This window comes from Oncorhynchus mykiss, chromosome 27, assembly GCF_013265735.2.
Source record: "Oncorhynchus mykiss isolate Arlee chromosome 27, USDA_OmykA_1.1, whole genome shotgun sequence".
Classification (NCBI taxonomy): domain Eukaryota; kingdom Metazoa; phylum Chordata; class Actinopteri; order Salmoniformes; family Salmonidae; genus Oncorhynchus; species Oncorhynchus mykiss.
Genome location: NC_048591.1, coordinates 3,997,954 through 4,024,997, shown reverse-complemented (window position 1 = coordinate 4,024,997; position 27,044 = coordinate 3,997,954). Strand labels below are relative to the sequence as shown.

The window sequence follows — 27,044 nt, the reverse complement described above, 5'->3', positions numbered from 1 at the left end:
AACTTTCAACCTTGTCAACCTTGTCTACCTTGTCTACCTTGTCAACCTTGTCAACCTATTTACCCCATCTTAAACTTTCAACCTTGTCAACCTTGTCTACCTTGTCAACCTTGTCTACCTTGTCTACCTTGTCAACCTTGTCTACCTTGTCTACCTTGTCAACCTTGTCAACCTTGTCTACCTTGTCTACCTTGTCAACCTTGTCTACCTTGTCTACCTTGTCTACCTTGTCAACCTTGTCTACCTTGTCTACCTAGTCTACCTTGTCAACCTTGTCAACCTTGTCTACCTTGTCAACCTTGTCTACCGTGTCAACCTTGTCTACCTTGTCTACCTTGTCAACCTTGTCAACCTTGTCTACCTTGTCTACCTTGTCTACCTTGTCAACCTTGTCTACCTTGTCTACCTTGTCTACCTTGTCAACCTTGTCAACCTTGTCTACCTTGTCTACCTTGTCTACCTTGTCAACCTTGTCAACCTTGTCTACCTTGTCTACCTTGTCTACCTTGTCTACCTTGTCAACCTTGTCAACCTTGTCTACCTTGTCAACCTTGTCAACCTTGTCTACCTTGTCTACCTTGTCAACCTTGTCAACCTTGTCTACCTTGTCAACCTTGTCAACCTTGTCTACCTTGTCAACCTTGTCTACCTTGTCAACCTTGTCAACCTTGTCTACCTTGTCTACCTTGTCAACCTTGTCAACCTTGTCTACCTTGTCTACCTTGTCTACCTTGTCAACCTTGTCAACCTTGTCAACCTTGTCTACCTTGTCTACCTTGTCAACCTTGTCAACCTTGTCTACCTTGTCAACCTTGTCAACCTTGTCAACCTTGTCAACCTTGTCTACCTTGTCAACCTTGTCTACCTTGTCTACCTTGTCAACCTTGTCAACCTTGTCAACCTTGTCTACCTTGTCAACCTTGTCTACCTTGTCTACCTTGTCAACCTTGTCTACCTTGTCTACCTTGTCAACCTTGTCTACCTTGTCAACCTTGTCTACCTAGTCTACCTTGTCAACCTTGTCTACCTTGTCAACCTTGTCTACCTTGTCAACCTTGTCAACCTTGTCTACCTTGTCAACCTTGTCTACCTTGTCAACCTTGTCTACCTAGTCTACCTTGTCAACCTTGTCAACCTTGTCAACCTTGTCTACCTAGTCTACCTTGTCAACCTTGTCTACCTTGTCAACCTTGTCAACCTTGTCTACCTTGTCAACCTTGTCAACCTTGTCTACCTTGTCAACCTTGTCTACCTAGTCTACCTTGTCAACCTTGTCAACCTTGTCAACCTATTTACCCCATCTTAAACTTTCAACCTTGTCAACCTTGTCTACCTTGTCTACCTTGTCAACCTATTTACCCCATCTTAAACTTTCAACCTTGTCAACCTTGTCTACCTTGTCTACCTTGTCAACCTTGTCTACCTTGTCAACCTTGTCTACCTTGTCTACCTTGTCAACCTTGTCAACCTTGTCTACCTTGTCTACCTTGTCAACCTTGTCTACCTTGTCTACCTTGTCAACCTTGTCTACCTTGTCTACCTAGTCTACCTAGTCTACCTTGTCAACCTTGTCTACCGTGTCAACCTTGTCTACCTTGTCTACCTTGTCAACCTTGTCAACCTTGTCTACCTTGTCTACCTAGTCTACCTAGTCTACCTTGTCAACCTTGGCTACCTTGTCAACCTTGTCTACCTTGTCAACCTTGTCAACCTTGTCAACCTTGTCTACCTTGTCTACCTTGTCAACCTTGTCAACCTTGTCAACCTTGTCAACCTTGTCTACCTTGTCAACCTTGTCTACCTTGTCTACCTTGTCTACCTTGTCAACCTTGTCTACCTTGTCAACCTTGTCTACCTTGTCTACCTTGTCTACCTTGTCAACCTTGTCTACCTTGTCAACCTTGTCAACCTTGTCAACCTTGTCTACCTTGTCTACCTTGTCAACCTTGTCTACCTTGTCAACCTTGTCAACCTTGTCTACCTTGTCTACCTTGTCAACCTTGTCTACCTTGTCAACCTTGTCAACCTTGTCTACCTTGTCTACCTTGTCTACCTTGTCAACCTTGTCTACCTTGTCAACCTTGTCAACCTTGTCAACCTTGTCAACCTTGTCTACCTTGTCAACCTTGTCTACCTTGTCTACCTTGTCAACCTTGTCTACCTTGTCAACCTTGTCTACCTTGTCAACCTTGTCTACCTTGTCTACCTTGTCAACCTTGTCAACCTTGTCAACCTTGTCTACCTTGTCTACCTTGTCTACCTTGTCTACCTTGTCAACCTTGTCTACCTTGTCTACCTTGTCTACCTAGTCTACTTTGTCTACCTAATTGAAATCAGCGGGTGAGCGAGCGAGTTACATGGTCGGCTAACGTGTCAACAAAGTTCCATTCTTCTTTTTTTTTTATCATGCAAAACTAGGCATCAATTAACCTTACACGTTTCCCAGTGGCCTGTCCATGCAAGCCTACCAGCATACAAGCCTAAAGGTCCTCTTCTGCTGATTTAATGAAACACACACAGGCCCTAAAGAGCTGAGGTTAGCACCCACATGGGTGTTACCCCCATCAGAGGGAATGGGAGAGCCTACCTGGGCCAAAAGTGCACACACTCAGGCAAGCACGCACACACACACGAGAGAGACACACACACGAGAGAGAGAGAGACAGAGAGACAGACAGACAGACACCAGTGATGAGAGTGCAGGGCAGGGCAGGGCAGGGCAGGGCAGGGCAGGGCAGGGCAGGGCAGGGCAGGGCAGGGCAAGACAGACAGACAGACAGACACCAGTGATGAGAGGGCAGGGCAGGGCAGGGCAGGGCAGGGCAGGGCAGGGCAGGGCAGACAGACAGACAGACAGACAGACAGACAGACAGACAGACAGACAGACAGACAGACACCAGTGATGAGAGTGCAGGGCAGACAGACAGACAGACAGACAGACAGACAGACAGACAGACACCAGTGATGAGAGTGCAGGGCAGACAGACAGACAGACAGACAGACACCAGTGATGAGAGAGTGCAGGGCAGACAGACAGACAGACACCAGTGATGAGAGAGTGCAGGGCAGACAGACAGACAGACACCAGTGATGAGAGTGCAGGGCAGACAGACAGACAGACAGACAGACAGACAGACACAAGTGATGAGAGTGCAGGGCAGGGCAGACAGACAGACAGACAGACACCAGTGATGAGAGTGCAGGGCAGACAGACAGACAGACACCAGTGATGAGAGTGCAGGGCAGACAGACAGACAGACAGACACCAGTGATGAGAGTGCAGGGCAGACAGACAGACAGACAGACACCAGTGATGAGAGTGCAGGGCAGACAGACAGACAGACACCAGTGATGAGAATGCAAGACAGACAGGCAGACAGACAGACAGACAGACAGACAGACACCAGTGATGAGAGTGCAGGGCAGACAGACAGACAGACAGACACCAGTGATGAGAGTGCAGGGCAGACAGACAGACAGACAGACAGACAGACAGACAGGCAGGCAGACAGACAGGCAGACAGACACCAGTGATGAGAGTGCAGGGCAGACAGACAGACAGACAGACAGACACCAGTGATGAGAGTGCAGGGCAGACAGACAGACAGACAGACAGACAGACAGACAGACACCAGTGATGAGAGTGCAGGGCAGACAGACAGACAGACAGACAGACAGACAGACAGACAGACAGACAGACACCAGTGATGCGAGTGCAGGGCAGACAGACAGACAGACAGACAGACAGACAGACACCAGTGATGAGAGTGCAGGGCAGACAGACAGACAGACAGACACCAGTGATGAGAGTGCAGGGCAGGGCAGACAGACAGACAGACAGACACCAGTGATGAGAGTGCAGGGCAGGGCAGACAGACAGACACCAGTGATGAGAGTGCAGGGCAGGGCAGACAGACAGACAGACAGACAGACAGACAGACAGACAGACAGACAGACAGACAGACACCAGTGATGAGAGTGCAGGGCAGGGCAGACAGACAGACAGACAGACAGACAGACAGACACCAGTGATGAGAGTGCAGGGCAGGGCAGACAGACAGACAGACAGACAGACAGACAGACAGACAGACACCAGTGATGAGAGTGCAGGGCAGGGCAGACAGACAGACAGACAGACACCAGTGATGAGAGTGCAGGGCAGGGCAGACAGACAGACAGACAGACACCAGTGATGAGAGTGCAGGGCAGGGCAGACAGACAGACAGACAGACACCAGTGATGAGAGTGCAGGGCAGGGCAGACAGACAGACAGACAGACAGACAGACAGACAGACAGACAGACAGACACCAGTGATGAGAGTGCAGGGCAGGGCAGACAGACAGACAGACAGACAGACAGACACCAGTGATGAGAGTGCAGGGCAGGGCAGACAGACAGACAGACAGACAGACAGACACCAGTGATGAGAGTGCAGGGCAGGGCAGACAGGCAGACAGACAGACACCAGTGATGAGAGTGCAGGGCAGACAGACAGACACCAGTGATGAGAGTGCAGGGCAGACAGACAGACAGACACCAGTGATGAGAGTGCAGGGCAGGGCAGACAGACAGACAGACAGACACCAGTAATGAGAGTGCAGGGCAGGGCAGACAGACAGACAGACAGACAGACAGACAGACACCAGTGATGAGAGTGCAGGGCAGACAGACAGACAGACACCAGTAATGAGAGTGCAGGGCAGGGCAGACAGACAGACACCAGTGATGAGAGTGCAGGGCAGGGCAGACAGACAGACAGACAGACAGACACCAGTGGTGAGAGTGCAGGGCAGACAGACAGACAGACACCAGTAATGAGAGTGCAGGGCAGGGCAGACAGACAGACAGACAGACACCAGTGATGAGAGTGCAGGGCAGGGCAGACAGACAGACAGACAGACACCAGTGATGAGAGTGCAGGGCAGACAGACAGACAGACACCAGTAATGAGAGTGCAGGGCAGGGCAGACAGACAGACAGACAGACACCAGTGATGAGAGTGCAGGGCAGGGCAGACAGACAGACAGACAGACACCAGTGATGAGAGTGCAGGGCAGACAGACAGACAGACACCAGTAATGAGAGTGCAGGGCAGGGCAGACAGACAGACAGACAGACACCAGTAATGAGAGTGCAGGGCAGGGCAGACAGAGTGCTGTATAACAAAGGACAGATTACAACCACAACAAAGCGTAGTGGTACCATATACAGCGGAGGGAGAGGTAGCTGAGATGTCTGCCAACACTGGTGGTGTGCTGGGACTGAGTCAAAGGGGATAACAGCCACAGAATAATGTGAGGTGTAAACAGACCCCATGCTTTCAGAGTCAAGTAGAATACCCCCCCCCCCACATTGGGATTCAATGAAGCCCCCCGCAATCCCTCCCTTTAAGAAGCACTAGCAAAAACTATACCTCCCTACAACACCCTCAGAAACACGCCCACCCTCTCCCTCCGTCCGTCCCCAAAAAGCCCCCAGACACCTCCTCTAGCTACCAGCGGTACGATGTAATTCAATTACTTAGCAAAGTTTACTTAACAGTAAATGGTAAGCAAAATTTAAGGAGATTTCAAATTTGCTTTCATTCCACTTCAATGGAATGAAAGCACATTTTCAGCCTGTTTCAGACTCTGTCTGCAAATAATTAGCACATACATTTGCATCAAAATCGTTTAGACCATATGTTGCAGAAATTATGGAAAGCAGCAAATTAAAAAATATTCTCGTTCTCTTACGGAAATGTGTACATGTCGAGAGTGGGGAGGAGAGGAAGGAGGGAGAGAGAGGAAGAAGGGAGAGAGCGGGCGGCATTAACATGTGGCTTTAAATGCCGACAACAAGGAGGAAGAGAAAAGGGGGGAGGAGGAGGAGGAGAGAGGGTGAGGTGGGGCAGAGAGAAATTATTCCATTTGGATTTGAACATACTCATAACGTTCTGTTTCAAGAGCTCACCAGATGCTGTTTGAAATCTGCCAACAGAAGAAAGAGATGGCTTCCATCCCCACTCCCCCCCCCCCCCCCCCCCCCCCACACACACACACACACAAACACATACATTACTCTTCTCCCTCTAAAGTGCTTAACAACCTCTATCACACCGCTCATCTATCTATACACCTCCTCTCTCAATAGGCCCTCCGCAAAAAAAAAGTTCAACCACAAATTTCATCACAAATCAGGGAGATTGAGTTTCCTGGAAAATAACGCTGCCTTACTTAAAACTATGGGAAAGTGATTACATCGGGGATACATTGATGTTCATTTGTGTGAATGCCTAAGAACTGTACATTTACATTACATTTGATGGGATGACGGAAATCATGGCAATCGTGAAAAGCAGGTACTCCAAAGCGAGTCTGACCAACGGAAGATACAGAAATACATAGTGTACTCTCAAGGAAGAAACACAACACTCTAAATGACAAAGAAAAAATGCAAAAAGATTCAATTCACTTGGACAGAATCAGCCCTCCACCTTCAATGAAAAAGGCACAGGTTGAGTCTCAAACGGGCCCCTTTCCCCTATAGTGCAATACTTTTGACCAGGAGCAGGGCAAGAGAAAGGATTAGGGAGATACCTCGTCAGTTGTACAACTGAATGCATTCAACTGAAGTGTGTCTTCCGCATTTCCCCCAACCCCTCTATAGGGCTCCTTATCGTATCAACTTCTAACACAATCACTCTACAGCCGCAAGATGCAGAGAGTAGGCAGGAGGGTCTGTGTTGTGTGGATACTACCCTCAAAACAAACAGAGGAATCAATTTGACATAAAACCTCTGGTACACAGTCTGTCAATCCACAACAGGAGAAGAAAAGCAGCTAACTTCCCAGTCCTCCCTCCCTTATTACCCTATAACTGAATCCCATCCCTCTATCCCCATCCCTCTATCCCCCCCCATCTGGGTTTCACTCTACCTGGGTATCAGTCAATGTGTCACCGTGCCCATCTCAATCAGTCTAATACGGTTAAGTGAGTTGCGGGTGGTGGCCCCCCAGCCTCTTTGATAAAAGCTTATTCAGGTACATGGGGGGGGGGGGGGGGGGGGGCTGCGCGGCGGCCTCTAGCACTTCCCCTTTGAAGAGAATAATTACGATTGTTGACTGGAACAGTGAGGTAATGGCACATAAATCCAGTCTGATCAATGGTTACAGGCCACAAATTACAGACTGTCCCTCCTCTATTATCCTCTCAAATAAACACAGGACCAGCCTTTAACTGACGGGAGAGGAGGAATTCAGATGTCAGGGGGCTTTTTTTGGGATAGTGTTGCTGTTTTCTTTGTGGTGGCAGAAAAACAATGTAACATAAAAAAAAATGGAGGGTGGTTTGAATGTGAAGATTGGTTGTGTGTCTTACATGCTCTATCGCTCTTCTCAAAACTCTGACAGGACACTTGACCCCTATCGAAAAGTTCATTTACAAACCTGTTCCAATAATCCAAATCTGTTTTTCAGAACTTGTGACTGTTCAGGTATATAGTCAATAAATCATTCAAACAGCTCTAATTCAAAGTTATTTTTGAAAGCTATTAGCTACAATAATCATGATCACAATTTGTTTTTTTACCAACCCCCCCCCCCCCCCCCACTAACTGTTCAAACCCCACACATCTCAGCTCAAGTGCTCTCCCAATAATAACACTACTAGTACAAACTGTTATGATGACATAGTTCTAGTTATTACAATGCGCTTCCCCCACGCGTTTGGGAGGTAGGAGGGGGACCTAGCTTCAAGGGAAATCCCCTGTCTGTGTCCCATATGGCACCCCTTTCCCTGTGTAGTACACTACTTAGGGAAATGGGTGCCATTTGGGACACGACCCTGTGAGTGTGAGGTAACTACTGTCTGACGTTTGTGACAACCATGTCCAGAGTAGTGCAGCGCGGCTAATAATCACACAGCCCCAGCTATACAGAGAGTGGCAGAGAGAAGGGGATGGAATTGTATGATTGTGATATAGGGACAGGGTGAAGATAGAACATGTACGGACAAGAAAAAAAGGGAGAGGAAAGTGTGTGTGTTTCTGTGTGTGTGTGTGTTTCTGTGTGTGTGTGTGTGTAAATGTGTGTGTATGTGTGAATGGGTGTGTCTGTGTGTGTGTGTGTGTGTGTGTGAGTGGGTGTGTAAATGTGTGAGAGTGTTTGAGTGGGTGTGTCTCTGTGTGTGTGAGTGGGTGTGTAAATGTGTGTGTGTGTGTGAGTGGGTGTGTAAATGTGTGAGAGTGTTTGAGTGGGTGTGTCTCTGTGTGTGTGAGTGGGTGTGTAAATGTGTGTGTGAGAGTGGGTGTGTAAATGTGTGAGAGTGTTTGAGTGGGTGTGTCTCTGTGTGTGAGTGTGTGTGTGTGTAAATGTGTGAGAGTGTTTGAGAGTGTGTGTATGTGGAGAAGGGTGATGGATATAAAGGGAGCTAAATTAAAAAAGAAGAGAACAGAGAGAGAGGGACGCTCCGTCCTAGTGGTGTCTTAGCTACTGCCCCACTTCAGCCCTCTCTCGCCCTCATCCCGCTCCTCAACAAAGGGTGGCAGCTCCCTAAACGTGCCGAATTAGCCCATTAGTTCTAGAGGGGTCGAGGTGACACCCCTCCATGTATGTGGTCTGTTCAGCCCACATCTGTTCAGGCCCTGCTAGTGGGCCACAGGACCCCGGATGGACCCTGGAGGGGCCCGAGACCCCGAATGCTCCCATTTACTGTGTTAGAATTAGTCAAATCACATGCCCCTAAGCCTCCCCTCGCTCCCTATATAGGTATATGTGTGTGTGTGTGTGTGTGTGTGTGTTTGTTGTGTGTCTTGCTACTGCTTCGCCCCCTATTTTGGTTTCAATGGTAAATCACCAAAGCGGAGTAGGGGACTCCCAGATTTGTCCATTTAAGGACCTGTCTGCTTAACGCAAGACACGCACGAACATACACCTCTCTACGCACGCACGGAAGCGCACACGCGCACACACACACACACACACACACACGCACACACACACACAGGCTGTGAAAACCCAGTGTTAGTGTTCCAACTACAGCTAGCTATACCACTAGCAGTGAGGTATCGCCGCTGATGCTGCCAAGTTCACCACTCTCCTCTGAAGGGATCTTAAGGAGTGTTTGTTTATTCTGTCATCAATGGTTCCAATAGAGAGAGAGAAAAAAAGTTTTCAGTGACCTTTAACCCCACTGGGTCCTTAGTGGGTGTTCTGCAAACACATCCTATTGATGAGGGGCTAAGGAGGGACTAGCGAGCAGAGGTTTATTGGAGTGGAAGCTGATAGCTTAGCTGCGTCCCAAATGGCACCCATAGGGCTCTGGTCGAAAGTAGCGCACCGTGTGAGTAGGGCGCCATTTGGGACGCAAGCCTGAATGCAGTAGAGGAGCTGAGGCAAGTGTAGACGTGTGTGTAGATGGACGTGTGTGTGTGCATGTGTCTGTATGCGAACGTCTGTGTGTGTCTTAAGAGATATTTTTTTGCGGGCGTGTGCGCGTACGTGCCTGTACATGCGCGTGTCTGTTTGATGTACCCGTATGTGTACGCCATGTGCGTAAGTGTGTTTGTGTACCCGTACACATATACGGGTCTTTCTATAAACCAGGGTACCAGTGAGGATTTCCTACGCTGGACAACGTGTTAAAGCTGCTGATAGGTCATTTCTTCATGTCATTACATTAAGATATAATCCTCTCTATAGTCAATCAAATTCACAAGTTGATTTAAACCCTTTATCGTGGCTGGTGACTTGACGGATTTGTCCAGAATCGTGTGACATAAAATAGGACTGTTCTGTCCTTGCGTTTATGGCGGTGTAAGTTGTTGTTATAATAAGAGTTAATCGGTTAAATTAGACATTGAGCTTCAACCCTGTAAGAATCCTGGATCTAACTGTCGGGCAGTTTTCTGTGTATACTGTAGATCTCAGAAATTCCGTGTAACTACGTAAACATTTCGTGTCTCCATATGTTACAGGGTGAAAACATTTTCCATGGGCACACGAATCCACAATAATAAATGTGATTGCGAAAACGATTGCTTCTAACCGAAAGAGTCGCCTTACCTTGATACTTAAAACCTAAATCGATACTGTCGATCAACGCGGTTCTTCAATAACTATGCATATTACTTGTTGAATGCGCATTTGGTGTCCAGCCGATGAGTTACGCTGTGATAATTTCACACATCATCCTCTGATCCAGGAAGTCATTTTCCCAATGACAGTCAAGTGACGAACAGCTGTTGCGATGGCGCCAGCGATGCATCAACAGCCCAAGTGCTGGGGGGAAAAAAGTGTTTGTGAGGAATGTCCAGAATATGTTTGTTATGCCGGGGAACACAGTTGCGCCTGGATCCATGTTGGATCTAATATCCCTAGCCAATTGATGTTGATCATCGGTTGCTCTCTGCTTGATTTACAGCAGGGTCTCGTTGGATTAACAGGGAAAGCATCAAGGGAATGTGTTCATGTTTTCATCTGTTTTTGTGCCTCGGATTGGACACGGAGTCTAATGTGCGCAATTGGTTAGGATAAACTATTGTGCAACATCCGGCAGGGTTCCGGCAGGCTACCAGGTTACCCTGGGGCGGCAGGGTAGCCTAGTGGTTAGAGCGTTGGACTAGTAACCGGAAGGTTGCAAGATCAAACCCCCGAGCTGACAATCTGTCGTTCTGCCCCTGAACAGGCAGTTAACCCACTGTTCCTAGGCTGTCATTGAAAATAAGAATTTGCCTGACTTGCCTAGTTAAAGGTTAAAAATAATCAAATAAAAAATCCAATGCTATTCCTATGAATTATTGTGGATATAATGATATGATCTTGAAATAACATGACAAATACATTTTGTTATCCATGGTATACACCTCCAATTTGGCTTGAAGTAGCTTACTTGAACTTGAATTTGTAGCTCAGAAATGCTAGTACTGGAATAGTACTGAAAATCAAACATTTACTCAATTTTGGTGCTTGAAAAGTCCTTTTAATAATTGCAGCTAATTTATAAGTTCTCCTGCTCCCTTATAATTATCAGTGCTACATTTTCTGACACGTTTTTGTGAGAGATGTGGCCACTTTCGTTTGTTTCCCACCTCTTGAAGGATGTTGTACTACTTTTTTGCGATAAAGGGGACGACAACATCTAACGCTGACTACAACTCGGCTTTCAATACAAATCCTTCCATTAAAGAAGGAATCTGTTTTTTGGTGACTTTCGCATTATAAAAACAGTGATGGTGAGATTAATGATACCTCTACTCATGGCTATATTATGTGTGCCTGTGTCGGCCACATAGGCTACAGAAAAATGGCCATGCACGCATCCAATCTTTTTAGCCAGGCAATGTCCACATTATCCTCACATGTTTTAGAATGTAATAATAATTTGAATATCAATGCGTTGGCAAGGCCTAAAAAGGTCACTATTCTTAAAGTGGTAATGGCCTACTTTTTTTGGTAAACTTTTTGCATGCTTTTTTTTTGGGGGGGGGGGGGGGGGGGGTCTATATTAGTACAATTGTACAACATTGAGATCCCTGAAAAATACAATTAAGTGCTTGAAAAAGTCCCTGAGAGTCTTTGAATTTGACTTGCAAATGCCTGTGTGAACTCTGCTTCAAGGATGTATAGTCCGACAGTGTTTAAATATTGGTGGAGTATTGGGGCAATTTGTATATATTCACTTTTATTCCTCTAAAAATCATTTTTTTACCTCAGTTCCAAACCATTTTGAAATGTTTATCCCAATGTCACACATTGGCCCTACTACTTATATACTGAACAAAAATATAAACACAACATGCAACAATTTCAATGATATTCTGAGTTACAGGTCATATAAATAAATCAGTCAATAGAAATGAATTCATTAGCCATGGGTGGGCCTGGGAGGGCATAGGTCCACCCACTGGGGAGCTAGGCCCAGCCAATCAGAATTCATTTTTTCTCCACAAAAGTGCTTTATTAACAGAAATACTCCTCCGCACCCATCCCCTGCCATTTTTATTGTCCCCCAGCATAAGGTGCACCTGTGTAATGATCATGCTGTTGAATCAGCTTCTTGATATGCCACACCTGTCAGGTGGATGGATTATCTTGGCAAAGGAGAACTGCTCACTAACAGGGATGTAAACACATTTGAGAGAAACAAGCTTTTTGTGTGCATGGAAAATGTATGGGATCTTTCATTCCAGCTCATGAAACACAGGACCAACACTTTGCATGTTGCGTTTATATTTTCGTTCAGTATAGAAAGACCCATATGTGTGTTCACGTGCATGTGTGCATTGACGTGTCTTTCAGAAGGAGGGGTGGAGAGGAGAGAGTAGAATAGAGAGAAGAGAGGCACATGTGTCTTGAGGGGAGTGAGCAACAGAGGCCATTCTAAAAGCCTAATGTTGACACTAGGGATTATAGTGGGCAAAGACACAGAGACACAGGGGAGAAATATCACGCTGCACAGGGCATATGTGGGAACCTGGCTGTCACACACATACACACACACACACACACACACACACACACACACACACACTAGAGCATGTGGACACTACACACACAAACATGTGTGCAAAACACATACACGTGACTATCGCATGCATGCACGCACGCACACACCCACACGCGTGCATGCGCACACACACACACAGACAATGTTTTTGGGGAAAAATAAATCCTCTTGAATTGATTAGATTAGCGTGGGTGTCTGTGTGAGTGATTGAGAGGGGAATAGCTGAAAAAACAAGGGGTGTGAATGAAGCGCCCGCCCCCCCCCCCACCAGCTCAATGCTCAGGCCAGGCAGGAAGTGACCCATAAACATATCTTTCCAGCTCTTTCATAGGGGGCCAGTGTTGCCCCCCTACTACCCACTCCTCTCCTTACCACCCCCCAGGCCCCAGTGAGCATTAAGCGGGCCAGCGGCCTGCCGAGAGCGCTCATTACAGGCCCACAGAGCCCACAGAGCTCCCGCTCAACAAAGGCCTGAGAGGCTTTAGCCAGGGGATGATCTGCTTTCTACTGACTAGAGAGAGTCCTGGAGTCCATCGAGTGACAAAGAGAGGCACAGAGGGGAGGATGGGAGGAGGAGGGGGAGGGAGGGGTGAGGGTGAGCGGGTGGCTTTAAGGATCTCTGGGGAGGTAGGCGGGAGAGAGAGAGAAAGACTGGCGGGCGCTCAGAGAGGAGAGGAAAGGAGGAGAGAGCAGGGGCTTAAGCGATGGCGGGCAGGCGACGACGTCAGAACATTAACATTCACAAACCTCCAACATCTGCTCTAACACACACACTGGAACAAAGACAGAGAGCGAGAGATGGAGGGGGGGGGGAGTAAAAGAGAGGAGGGAGAGAGAGAGAGAGATGGGAGGAAACAGAGAGTGAGAGAAACAAGTTGAGAGAAAGATGGCATACAGAAGAGTGAGAGAACGGGAGATAGTTTGTTTCTGGACTCTGTCATCATCCTGCATGTGGTTCCATATCAATTAGAGGATCCACTCAGTGGTTAAAAGGGTGAATGGAGTAGAGACAACAGATGCTCCTAATTTACTGACAAATTCATAGATAAACACACACACACATGCAAGCACAAACACACATGAATGGCTCGACAGACACAGACAGACAGACAGACAGACAGACAGACAGACAGACTAAAGGAGCTAAAGGAATGGGTAAGGACAGGCAATGCTCATTACAGTGACATTAGAATTACAGGGACTAGCCTCTGGTGATCAGAAGAAGTGCAGAGGGATTCTAGAACAGTCAATGTTTAGTGTGTGTGTGTGTTCTGTTGTGCGTGAGAGAGTGTTTGTGCATGTGTACTTTTCCCCAAATATACCAGACCACACCTAAACAGCTAAGAGGATCCAGCCCCCAAAATAGACCTGTGTCCCAAATGGCCCCCTATTCTCAATGTATATAGCCCACTATTCTCTATGTACATAGCCCCCTATTCTCTATGCATATAGCCCCCTATTCTCTACGTATATAGACCCTTATTCTCTATGTACAGTTGAAGTCGGAAGTTCACATACACCTTAGCCAAATACATTTAAACTCAGTTTTTCACAATTCCTGACATTTAATCCTAGTAAAAATTCCCTGTCTTAGGTCAGTTAGATCACCACTTTTCTGAAATGTCAGAATACTAATAGAGAGAATTATTTAGAACAGCTTTTATTTCTTTCATCACATTCCCAGTGGGTCAGAAGTTTACATACACTCAATTAGTATTTGGTAGCATTGCCTTTAAATTGTTTAACTTGGGTCAAATGTTCCAGGTAGCCTTCCACAAGCTTCCCACAATAAGTTGGGTGAATTTTGGCCCATTCCTCCTGACAGAGCTGGTGTAACTGAGTCAGGTTTGTAGGCCTCCTTGCTCGCAATCGCTTTAACAGTTCTGCCCACAAATGTTCTATGGGATTGAGGTCAGGGCTTTGTGATGGCCACTCCAATACCTTGACTTTGTTGTCCTTAAGCCATTTTGCTAGTATGTTTGGGGTCCTTGTACATTTGGAAAACCTATTTGCGACCAAGCTTTAACTTCCTGACTGTTGTCTTGAGATGTTGCTTCAATATATCCATATTATTTTCCTTCCTCATGATGACATCTATTTTGTGAAGTGCAAACAGTCCCTCCTGCAGCAAAGCACTCCCAAAACATGATGCTGCCACCCCTGTGCTTCACGGTTGGGATGGTGTTCTTCGGCTTGCAAGCTTCCCCCTTTTTTCTCCAAACATAACGATGGCCATTATGGCCAAACAGTTCTACTTTCATTTCATCAGACCAGAGGACATTTCTCAATACAGTATGATCTTTGTCCCCGTGTGCAGTTGCAAACCGTAGTCTGGCTTTTTTTGTGGCGGTTTTGGAGCAGTGGCTTCTTCCTTGCTGATATAGGACCCGTTTTACTGTGGATGTCGATACTTTTGTACCTGTATCTTCCAGCATCTTCACAAGGTCCTTTGCTTTTGTTCTGAGATTGATTTGCACTTTTCGCACCAAAGTACTTCCATCTCTAGGAGACAGAACACGTCTCCTTCCTGAGCGGTATGACGGCTATGTGGTCCCACGGTGTTTAAACTTGTGTACTATTGTTTGTACAGATGAACGTGGCACCTTCAGGTGTTTGGAAATTGCTCCCAAGGATGACATGTGGAGGTATACAATTTTCTTTTCTAAGGTCTTGACTGATTTCTTTTGATTGTCCTATGATGTCAAGCAAAGATGCACTGAGTTTGAAGGTAGGCCTTGAAATACATTCAGCGATACACATCCAATTGACTCAAATTATGTCAATTAGCCTATCAGAATCTTCTAAAGCCATGACATCATTTTCTGAAATTTTCCAAGCTGTTTAAAGGCACAGTCAAGTTAGTGTATGTAAACTTATGAAATTTAATTAGATAACTGTAAGTGAAATAATCTGTCTGTAAACAATTGTTGTAAAAAGTACTTGTAGATGTCCTAACCAACTTGCCAAAACTATAGTTTGTTAACAAGAAATTTGTGGAGTGGTTAAAATACAAGTTTTAATGACTCCAACCTAAGTGTATGTAAGCCCCCTATTCTCTACGTATATACAACCCTATTCTCTATGTATACATCCCCCTATTCTGTATGTATACATCCCCCTATTCTCCATGTATATAGCCCCCTATTCTCTATGTATACAGCCCCCTATTTTCTACGTATACATCCCCCTATTTTCTACATATACATCCCCCTATTCTCTACGTATATACACCCCTATTCTCTATGTATATAGCCCCCTATTCTTGATGTATAAATCCCCCTATTCTTGATGTATACATCCCCCTAGTCTTGATGTATACAGCCCCCTATTCTCTATGTAAACATCCCCCTATTCTCTATGTATACATCCCCCTATTCTCTATGTATTCAGCCCCCTATTCTCTATGTATACATCCCCCTATTCTCTATGTATTCAGCCCCCTATTCTCTATGTATACATCCCCCTATTCTCTATGTATACATCCCCCTATTCTCTATGTATACATCCCCCTAATCTCTACGTATACATCCCCCTATTCTCTATGTATACATCCCCCTATCCTCTATGTATTCAGCCCCCTATTCTCTATGTATACACCCCCCTATTATCTATGTATTCAGCCCCCTATTCTCTATGTATACATCCCCCTATTCTCTATGTATTCAGCCCCCTATTCTCTATGTATACATCCCCCTATTCTCTATGTATACATCCCCCTTTTCTCTATGTATACAGCCCCCTATTCTCTATGTATATATCCCCCTATTGTCTATGTATACATCCCCCTATTCTCTACGTATACATCCCCCTATTCTCTATGTATACATCCCCCTATCCTCTATGTATTCAGCCCCCTATTCTCTACGTATACATCCCCCTATTCTCTATGTATATAGCCCCCTATTCTATGTATACAGCCCCCTATTCTCTATGTATACAGCACCCTATTTTCTACGTATACATCCCCCTATTCTCTACGTATATACACCCCTATTCTCTATGTATACATCCCCCTATTCTCTATGTATATACACCCCTATTTTCTATGTATACAGCCCCCTATTCTCTATGTATATACACCCCTATTCTCTATGTATACATCCCCCTATTCTCTATGTATATACACCCCTATTCTCTATGTATACAGCCCCCTATTCTCTATGTATATACACCCCTATTCTCTATGTATATAAACCCATATTCTCTACGAAGACATCCCCCTATTCTCTACGTATATAGCCCCCTATTCTCTACGTATATACACCCCTATTCTCTATGTATATAGCCCCCTATTCTCTATGTAAACTCAGCAAAACAAATAAACATCCTCTCACTGTCAACTGCATTTATTTTCAGAAAATGTGTAAATATTTGTATGAACATAACAAGATTCTACAACTGAGACATAAACTGAACAAGTTCCACAGACATGTGACTAACATAAATGGAATAATGTGTCCCTGAACAAAAGGGGGGGGGGGGGGGGGGGGTCAAAATCAAAAGAACAGTCAGTATCTGGTGTGGCCACCAGCTGCATTAAGTACTGCAGTGAATCTCCTCCTCATGGACTGAACCAGATTTGCCAATTCTTGCTGTGAGATGTTACCACACTCTTCCACCAAGGCACCTGCAAGTTCGCAGACATTTCTGGGGGGAATGGCCCTAGCCCTCACCCTCCGATCCAACAGGTCCCAGACGTGCTCAATGGGATTGAGATCCGGGCTCTCGCTGGCCATGGCAGAACACTGACATTCCTGTCTTGCAGGAAATCACGCACAGAACGAGCAGTTTGGCTGGTGGCATTGTCATGCTGGAGGGTCATGTCAGGATGAGCCTGCAGGAAGGGTACCACATGAGGGAGGAGGATATCTTCCCTGTAAAGAACATCATTGAGATTGCCTGCAATGACAACAAGCTAAGTCTGATGATGCTGTTACACACCACCCCAAACCATGACGGACCCTCCACCTGGTGAGAGAAAACCTCAACCCGTCAGTGAAGAGCACTTTTTGCCAATCCTGTCTGGTCCAGTGATGGTGGGTTTGTGCCCATAGGCGACGTTGTTGCCGGTGATGTCTGGTGAAGACCTTCCTTACAACAGGTTTACAAGCCCTCAGTCCAGCCTTTCTCAGCCTATTGCGGACAATCTGAGCACTGATGGAGCGATTGTGCGTTCCTAGTGTAACTCAGGCAGTTGTTGTTGCCATCCTGTACCTGTCCCGTAGGTGTGATGTTCGGATGTACCGATCCTGTGCAGATGTTGTTACACGTGGTTTGCCACTGCAAGGACGATCAAGCATTAAACATTTATGGCAATTTAGCTAGCTAGCTTGCACTTGCTAGCTAATTTGTTCTATTTAGCTAGCTTGCTGTTGCTAGCTAATTTGTCCAGGAATATAAAAAAAAAATGTAACCTGAAATGCACAAGGTCCTCTACTCCACCAATTAATCCACACATTAAATGGTCATCTCTCATCCTTCCAGGCCTTATCTTCTCTTGACTTTATATTGCGATTGGCAACTTTCATAAATTAGGTGCATTACCGCCACTGACCTCGTTCGTCTTCAGTCACCCACGTGGGTATACCCAATGAGGAGATGGCACGTGGGTACCTGCCAATGAGGAGATGGGAGAGGCAGGACTTGCAGCGCAATCTGTGTCAGAAATATAACTTATATTTTAGCCCTTGGCAACGCAGACGCTCGTTGGCGCGTAAGAGCAGTGTGGGTGCAATAATTGAATAATATAGATTTCGAAAATAATTTTTCAATATAGATTTATACATTTATTTCAATTTTTATTTTGGTGTAGTCAGCCTGTAAGGCACGTTCACGCAGATGAGCAGGGACCCTGGGCATCTTTCTTTTAGTGTTTTTCAGAGTCAGTAGAAAGGCCTCTTTAGTGTCCTAAGTTTTCATAACTGTGACCTTAATTAGTGTTAGTGTCTGTTAGTGTCTTAATGACCGTTCCACAGATGCATGTTCATTAATTGTTTATGGGTCATTGAACAAGCATGGGAAACAGTGTTTAAACCCTTCACAATGAAGATCTGTGAAGTTATTTGGATTTTTACGAATTAAGTTTCTTTTTTTGCTGAGTTTATATAGCCCCCTATTCTCTATGTATATATAGGGAAGAGGGTGACATAAGGACGTAGCCCAACTCATTGCAATCCCACCATGAACCTGAGCCTAATAGATGTTTCAATCGTTTGAAGGGCGGGTGAACAATCACAGCTAATACACCACCGCACATCCTCAATACTGGGACCCAGTGGGCCTGGAGACGGGATAAGAAGTATGAATAGAGCCTGAATGGCTAGTCCAACTCCACATCTCAAAGACACATGTATGTGCTATCCCACACATGCACAAACACACATGTGCAAGCGGCCACACACACCCCACAAACTAACCTCCACACACACATTAACATTTTAGTCATTTTGCAGAAGCTCTTATCCAGAGCAATTAGGGTTACGTGCCTTGCTCAAGGGCACATCGACAGATTTTTCATCTAGTCAGGTCGGGGATTGGAACCGTCGACCTCTCGGTTACTGGTCCAACACTCTTAACCGCTAGGCTACCTGCCTACACACACTTGCCCAGCGGTGCGTCTTCCATCTTGGATCTAAAGGGAATGTCCAGTGGATCAGCAGTGCAGGTGTCAGAACTGGTCCTACCTCAAGAGACACTGGCAGTATAACAAATGGCACCCTATTCCCTAGTGCACTACTACTAGAAACAGGGTGCCTTTTTGGTCAAAACTAGTGCACTATATAGGAGTATGGGGTGCCGTTTGAGGAGCAGCCACTGTCTTGGAAATTAGAGGGATTCATTCGGGGTGAGAAGGAATGGAGGGATTCACAGCCTAAAGTCAAGCATGGCCCAGCTCACAGGATCGCCAGGCAGGGCAGGGCAGGGCAGGGCAGGCAGGCAGGCAGGCAGGCAGGCAGGCAGGCAGGCAGGCAGGCAGGCAGAGAACGAAAGAGAGAGAGAGAGAGTAAATGAAAGAAGAAACAGAGAGAGATCCAAGATCCTGCCAAATCTGCCGAGGCGTCGGAGGAATGACATCCACATTAGAAATTTGACTAAAAGAGTGCGGCGGCCGGGTTCCTTTCTATTGGGCCATAAAAGGCTTATTACGGATCTGGTTCTGTGGAGAGAAGAGGAAAGCCAGAGACACGGTGGGTGCATTAAACACGCTGTGTGCGCATCTGGCTGTCTGTTATCCGTTCTGCAGCCCAGAGGTGAACTGCACTTAAACCCGGAGTTCTTTTATGAAGGCCCGCTGGCATTATGAGAACATTAGTATCACGTGGGGGTCCTGAGTCTATGATAATATACACACAAGCACACACACACGCACGCACCATTATTAGCACACGGCCATGCAGGCGAGGCCAGGGAGACAATAGGGGCCCTGGTATCCACGGATACTCAGGAGTGACGCTCACTGTCAGCCTATGATCTACACACATTTACCAGACAAATTTATGGGGCTGGGATGATGATGATGATAACATGAAAGTAAATACTGTGGATTCTACAGGTAGAGTAAGTACATTTCACAGAACAGTATCAAGAAGAGAGAGTTTTGGCCTCTCGGGTGGCGCAGTGGTCTAAGGCAATGCATCGCATTGCTAGCTGTGCCACCAGAGATTCTGGGTTCGAGTCCAAGCTCTGTCGCAGCTGGCCGTGACCGGGAGGCCCATGGGGCGGCGCACAATTGGCCCAGCGTTGTCCGGGTTAGGGGAGGGTTTGGCCGGCAGGGATATCCTTGTCTCATCTAGCGACTCCTGTGGCGGGCCAGGCGCAGTGCACGCTGACCAGGTCGCTCCGACACATTGGTGCGGCTGGCTTCCGGGTTGGATGTGCATTGTGTCAAGAAGCAGTGCGGCTTGGTTGGGTTGTGTTTCGGAGGATGCATGACTCTCGACCTTCGCCTCTCCCGAGTCTGTACGGGAGTTGCAGCGATGAGACAAGACAGTAACTACTGGATACCACGAAATTGGGGTTACATTTTTTTATAAAGAAAATAAAACAAGAGAGAGTTTCCCCCTTGCTGACATAGGAATAGGAAAAACTCCTGGCCCTCCGTAAAAGACACCCGCGGACACTTTTCCAGACAAAGATTCAGCCTGGTCCTAGACTCAAGGAGATATCTATTGATTATGCTTTTTACAGGGGTAAGTGACTTACAAACTAATTCAGTGGTAGTTGCTTTACTAGCCTACCACTACCAGAGTAGTGTTCTAATATTCCGACCACTTTCCTAAACATCCCAGAAATCCAGGTTGGAAGATTCTTGGAATCAGAATGCAATAACAAGGAAATCCAACAATCCTCCAAATAACATTTCTGAAAAACATGGTTAAAAGTAGTGCACTATAGGGTGCCATTTGGGAGACAGACAGGTTGTGTTGCCGTGTCAGTGTCCATATTAACCACAGGCCTCTGATCAGCAGCAGTGACAGTGCCATATAAAGACCAATTACTCAACTCCAGACACTCAACACAGCCACAGCAGCACCATTCATATCCAACGGAAATGAGTAAAGCATGGAGAGACTGGGATGGCGGGCCAGCATTCGTGCTCTCTCTCTCTCGTTTCCTTGCTCTCTCTCAATCTTTCTTTCTGCCTCCTCTCTTTCTCACTCCCTCCTCGTACCTACTCCCCTCTTCCCTTATCTCTCTATTTTCTCTCTACTTCCCTTTCTCATCCGCCCTCTCACTCTTTAGTGTCACGTTGCAAAAATACTTCCAATAGTTCCACTGGGTTTGGCCCATGCAGCATTCAGCTAGCTCGAGTCTGTCTGTCTGTCTGTCTGGTAATTGGATGTTTAGGATGTCTTTCACAGGCCTGTGTAGCAGAGTGAGGTGGGTGGTTCTGAAATGATGCATGGCTGTCGGGCCCTTTTATATGTTTCCTGTGACGCGCACACACAAACACAAACGCACAGTCACACACACAAACACACACTCACACACACACCTAATTGCACGCACGGATGCACTCTCTCTCTCTAACACACGCACACACCTACACTCACTCTCACACACTCTCCCTCTCTTTCTCAAATTAAAAAACAAAGGGCCTGACAACCAGGCCTGACTGTAAACACACACCCCTCAAAAGACAGTGTAATGTACAGCGTATTTGTTACAGTACAGCCTTATTCTAAAATGGATTAAAATGTTTTTTTTATTTTTTTTATTTCCCCTCTCATCAATCTACACACAATACCTCTTAATGGCAAGGCAAAAACAGTTTTTTAGACATTTTTGCAAATATATAAAATAAAAAAAACGGAAACATAACATTAACATAAGTATTCAGACCCTTTACTCAGTACATTGTTGAAGCACCTTTGGCAGCGATTACATCCTTGAGTCTTCTTGGGTATTACGCTACAAGCTTGGTGTTATGACTTCTATGAATGGTGGGTGGAGGAGTCAAGCGCAGAGAGCAGGTAGTTCCGTACGTGGGATATTTTATTCCAATGACAGCGGAAAAACAGACATGCAAAACACAAGGGCGCATGAAACAACCCGTCCAAATAAACAGGACTAAAACTGTCCGGAAAAGGCTAGTAGGCCGGCGACGACAATCGCCGAGCGCCGCCCGAACAGGAAGAGGCACCATCTTCGGCGGGATTCGTGACACTTGGCACACCTGTTTTGGGGAGTTTCTCCCATTTTTCACTGCAGATCCTCCCAAGCTCTGTCAGATTAGATGGGGGCGTCGCAACACAGCTATTTTCAGGTCTCTCCAGAGATGTTTGATTGGGTTCAAGTCCGGGCTCTAGCAGGGCCACTCAAGGACATTCAGAGACTTGTGCTGAAGCCACTCCTGCATTGTTTTGGCTGTGCTAAAGGTCGTTGTCCTGTTGGAAGGTAAAACCTTCGCTTCAGTCTGAGGTCCTGAGGTTTCCTCCAAACGTGATGCTTGCATTCAGGCCAAAGAGTTCAATCTTGGTTTCATCAGACCAGAGAATCTTGTTTCTCATCATCTGAGAGTCCTATAGGTGCCTTTTGGCAAACTCCAAGAGGGCTGTCAAGTGCCTTTTACTGAGGAGTGGCCTCCGTCTGGCCACTACCATAAATGCCTGATTGGTGGAGTCCTGCAGAGATGATTGTCCTTCTGAAAGGATCTCCCATATCCACAGAGAAACTCTGGAGCTCTTTCAGAGTGACCATCAGATTCTTGGTCACCTCCCTGACCAAGACCCTTCTCCCCCAATTACTCAGTTTGGCCAGACAGCCAGCTCTAGGAAGAGCTTATACCATTTAAGAAGAATGGTGGAGGCCACTGTGTTCTTGGGGACCTTCAATGCTGCAGACATTATTTGGTACCCAAATCAAATCAAATCAAATGTTATTTGTCACATACACATGGTTAGCAGATGTTAATGCGAGTGTAGCGAAATGCTTGTGCTTCTAGTTCCGACAATGCAGTAATAACCAACAAGTAATCTAACTAACAATTCCAAAACTACTGTCTTGTACACAGTGTAAGGGGATAAAGAATATGTACATAAGGATATATTCAGTAGTTCTTCTCGACTGTATGTAATGAAACCTAAGATGACCTGGGGTACTAATGTAAGAAATAACACGCAAAAAAACAAACAACTGCATAGTTTCCTAGGAACGCGAAGCGAGGCGGCCATCTCTGTCGGCGCCGGAAATACCTTCCTCATATCTGTGCCTCTACACAGTCTCGGAGCTCTACGGACAATTCCTTGGACCTCATGGCTTGGTTTTTACTCTGACATTCACTGTCAAATGAGGGACCTTATATAGACAGGTGTGTGCCTTTCCAAATCATGTCCAATCAATTGAATTTACCACAGGTGGACTCCAATCACCTGTTTTCACTTTGTCATTATAGGATATTGTGTGTAGATTGATGAGGAATTTGGATTACATTTCATTTAACCCATTTTAGAATAAGGCTGTAACGTACATTTTGGAGGGGAAAAGTCATGGGGTCTGAATACTTTCCTAATGCACTGTATACACGGCTCAGATGATGAAATATGCGTGTTTGAAAGGCTCTCGCCTACAGTAAGAATATGGGCCTGAAGTAGTGGGAGAAATGGAGACCGGGCGGCTAGTCTGATGCGTATTGTGTGTGTGTGTGTGTATGGGAGGTCCCGTGTGGCTCAGTTGTTTTTCGCCCCACAAAAGCCGCGGCCCTTGCAGAGCAAGGGGAACTACTACTTCCAAGGTCTCAGAGCAAGTGACGTCACCGACTGAAACGCTATTTAGCGCGCACCGCTAACTAAGCTAGCCGTTTCACATCCGTTACATAAGGACTGTACTAGGATCAGCCATTAGCAGTGTGTTTCTTGTATACATGACAGGTTGTCTGTGTAAGGACTGCACTAGAATTAGCCACTAACCTGCAACACCAGCTGGAGTTGAGCCTTGGCCTGTTCTGCAGGTGTCTGCAAGAGAGGGGAGAAAGAACCTTCAGTATCACACTGGATAGCTTTAACATTTTATTTTAGGTATTTTTATTTGTTCCTTACTATTATTTTTCAAGTATGGGACAATATAGGATATTCAATTAATACGGGGGGAAAATTGTGTTACATTTTTTCTATATCTGAAATATTCCCTGGTGTGAACATTTAACTTGCCTTATGTATAAATAGCTTTTTTCAGTCATGTGGTTATTACTTATTTGGAGTACAATGACTACACCCCTATGGACCTTGGAACTCGACAGAGGAGCATTATCTGTGGGTTTCAGGCGAGAGTCAACATATGTTGTGTGTGTGTGTGTGTGTGTGTGTGTGTGTGTGTGTGTGTGTGTGTGTGTGCCTGTTTTACTATAGTTCTGAGTACCAGATGTCCTCACAAGAATAGTAAACCAAGGAAAATGCTGACAAGTGAGGACTATTTGCAGGTCCTCACAAGGAAAATGGCTATTTTAGGCTTAGGTGTTAGGGTGAGAACTAGGTTTGGGGTTTAGGTTAGGTTTAAGGGAAAATGTGATTTTGAATGAGAATTTACTATCGGTCCTCAAAAAGTATAGTAAAGCAAATGTGTGTGTGTGTGTGTGTGTGAGGCAGGTTAGATGTGTGCTCTTTAACAGAGAGGATGTGTGTACCTGTGAGAGGCGGGTTACAGCAGCACTGTTCTCCCGGGCACCTGTCAATCAAATGAGGATCTGATCAGGCCGTCAGATGGCGTCGCCCCATTTGAAACGACAGTAACAACAATCAGACAACCATTAAAACGACATGAAAGCCTCTTATTTTATTTTTCGCGCTCCGTCTCGCCCCCCCCCCCCCCCTTCTCTTCATCTGCGGGGAGTTGTGAGGAGGAGAAGTGCAACTTTTTCTCTTGGGGGGGGTAATGCACACACACATTCACAAACCAGGCTACTCTACCTCTTTTTTTCCTCCCTTTTTTCCTGTGATTTCTTTCTACTGTTTGTTTTATTACCGTTTGATTGGAGAGAGTCTAATTGAAGGGCAAATCCACTTCAGATGCAGTGGGCATCGCTGGGACCCAGTTGGAAGTTTGGAAGTTTGGGAGGCAAAGCGAGCGCTGCCTCTGGGGAGGACAATTAAACCTTTTTTTTTTATTGTTAATGAATTACGCAGAATGAATCGCTCTCTCTCATCTGTTCTCGTTCATTCTCTCGTTCTCTCACACTCTCACACTCTCTCTCTCTCTCTCTCGTTCACTCTCTTTCATTGGCTGTCTGTTTGTGTGGAATACAGACACAGAAGAGCCTGTGGTTTGTGCTTTATCCAAGCCAGACAGTGGACACAGTGGAACCAAAAATCATCAAAACTATGAAAAAACACATATGGAGTCATGAAGTAACCAAAAAAGTGTTAAACGAATGGCATTCTCTCAACCAGCTTCATGAGGAAGTCTTTTCCAGCAGTCTTGAAGCAGTTCCCACATATGCTGAGCACTTGTTGGCTGCTTTTCCTTCACTCTGCGGTCCAACTCATCCCAAACCATCTCAATTGGGTTGAGGTCGGGTGATTGTGGAGGCCAGGTCATCTGATGCAGCACTCCATCACTCTCCTCTCAAATATACCTTACACAGCCTGGAGGTGTGTTGGGTCATTGTCATGTTGAAAAACAAATGACAGTCCCACTAAGCTCAAACCAGATGGAATGGCGTACCGCTGCAGAATGCTGTGATAGCCATGCTGGTTAAGTGTGCCTTGAATTCTAAATAAATCACAGACAGTGTCACCAGCAAAGCACCATCACACCTCCTCCTCCATGCTTCACGGTGGGAACCACACATGCAGAGGTCATCCGTTCACCTACTCTGTGTCTCACAAAGACACGGCGGTTGGAACCAAAAATGTCAAATTTGGATTCATCAGACAAAATGACAGATTTCCACTGGTCTGATGTCCATTGCTCGTGTTTCTTGGCCCAAACAAGTCTCTTCTTCTTATTGGTGTCTTTTAGTAGTGTTTTTTTTGCAGCAATTTGATCATGAAGGTCTGATTCACACAGTCTCCTCTGAACAGTTGATGTTGACATGTCTGTTACTTGAACTCTGTGAATCATTTATTTGGGCTGCAATTTCTGAGGCTGGTAACTCTAATGAACACATCCTCTGCAGCAGAGGTGACTCTGGGTTTTCCTTTCCTGCGGCGGTCCTCGTGAGAGCCAGTTTCATCATAGCGCTTGATTTGTTTTTGCGACTGCACTGGAAGAAACATTCAAAGTTCTTGAAATGTTCCAGATTGACTGTCCTTCATGTGTTAAAGTAACGATGGACTGTCTTTTCTCTTTGATTATTTGAGCTGGTCGTTTTGATACAAGGCCATTTGGTTTTAGACAGTCCCTTCACATTAAAAATAAAAATGTGTATTGTATGAAACTATTGGATTCCATTGGCTGTGTAGTAGAATGTTGGCTTGATATGTCGGTTTGTGTTTATAGGCATGTCTGGTTGTGTGCGTTGTTTAGGCCTACTTTGTGTCTTGGTCAGTATAGCTCTCTCATTCGCTCTCTCTCTCCCTCTCTCTTTCCCCCGCTGTCTCTCTTTCTCTCTCCCACTCTCTCTCTGTCAGTATCTCTGTTCTCCTGGCCATCGAGCCACTTTGATTGGAGCTCGACTGGAATAGTTGCCGCGCGGTGCCGAGCCATGGGCTTTCTTGGCACGGGCACCATTTTCGTCATTTGACATGTTTATTTAACCGTTATATAACGCTCGCCATTTGTCACGTTACGAAACAAACAGGGGCCGGGCTTTTCTTCATATCATTTCTCTTTTCTTTTCTCCCCCATGTGTAAACACACATGGTGTTATATGGCAGAAGCCTGGGGGGCAGTGTAAGCAACTGCAAATGTAATTAGGGGGGGGGGGGGGGGTACATTTCATAATAAACTGTAACTAAGATGATTGCAATGCGCCACTATTATCCGGGACCACTTAAGCTCTGTGATGTTTCTGCCGACTGTTTGTTATACATCAAGACGGAGTGTTATTGTAATCACTGTTGCACTGGATGGTGAGAGGGGGGCCTCGACCAGGCTAACGTGATACTTGTTTCAGTATCGT

General features: G+C 45.9%; 1 protein-coding gene across 3 annotated transcripts in view; it reads right to left on the bottom strand.

Annotated features, from left to right (window-relative positions):
* The window catches only part of LOC110507358 (myeloid leukemia factor 1), a 148,330-nt gene that overhangs the window by 99,984 nt on the left and 21,302 nt on the right, over positions 1-27,044 (bottom strand). Inside the window, exons 1-2 of one of the 3 annotated variants that reach the window (XM_036964665.1) lie at positions 24,609-24,722; positions 23,896-23,940 (exon numbers count right to left, since the gene is read on the bottom strand). The gene's annotated coding sequence lies outside the window, so the exon portion shown is untranslated. Of the gene's footprint in view, positions 1-23,895; positions 23,941-24,608; positions 24,723-27,044 lie in introns of those variants that run through there. The other 2 variants (XM_021587304.2, XM_036964664.1) reach the window with 2 other exon arrangements.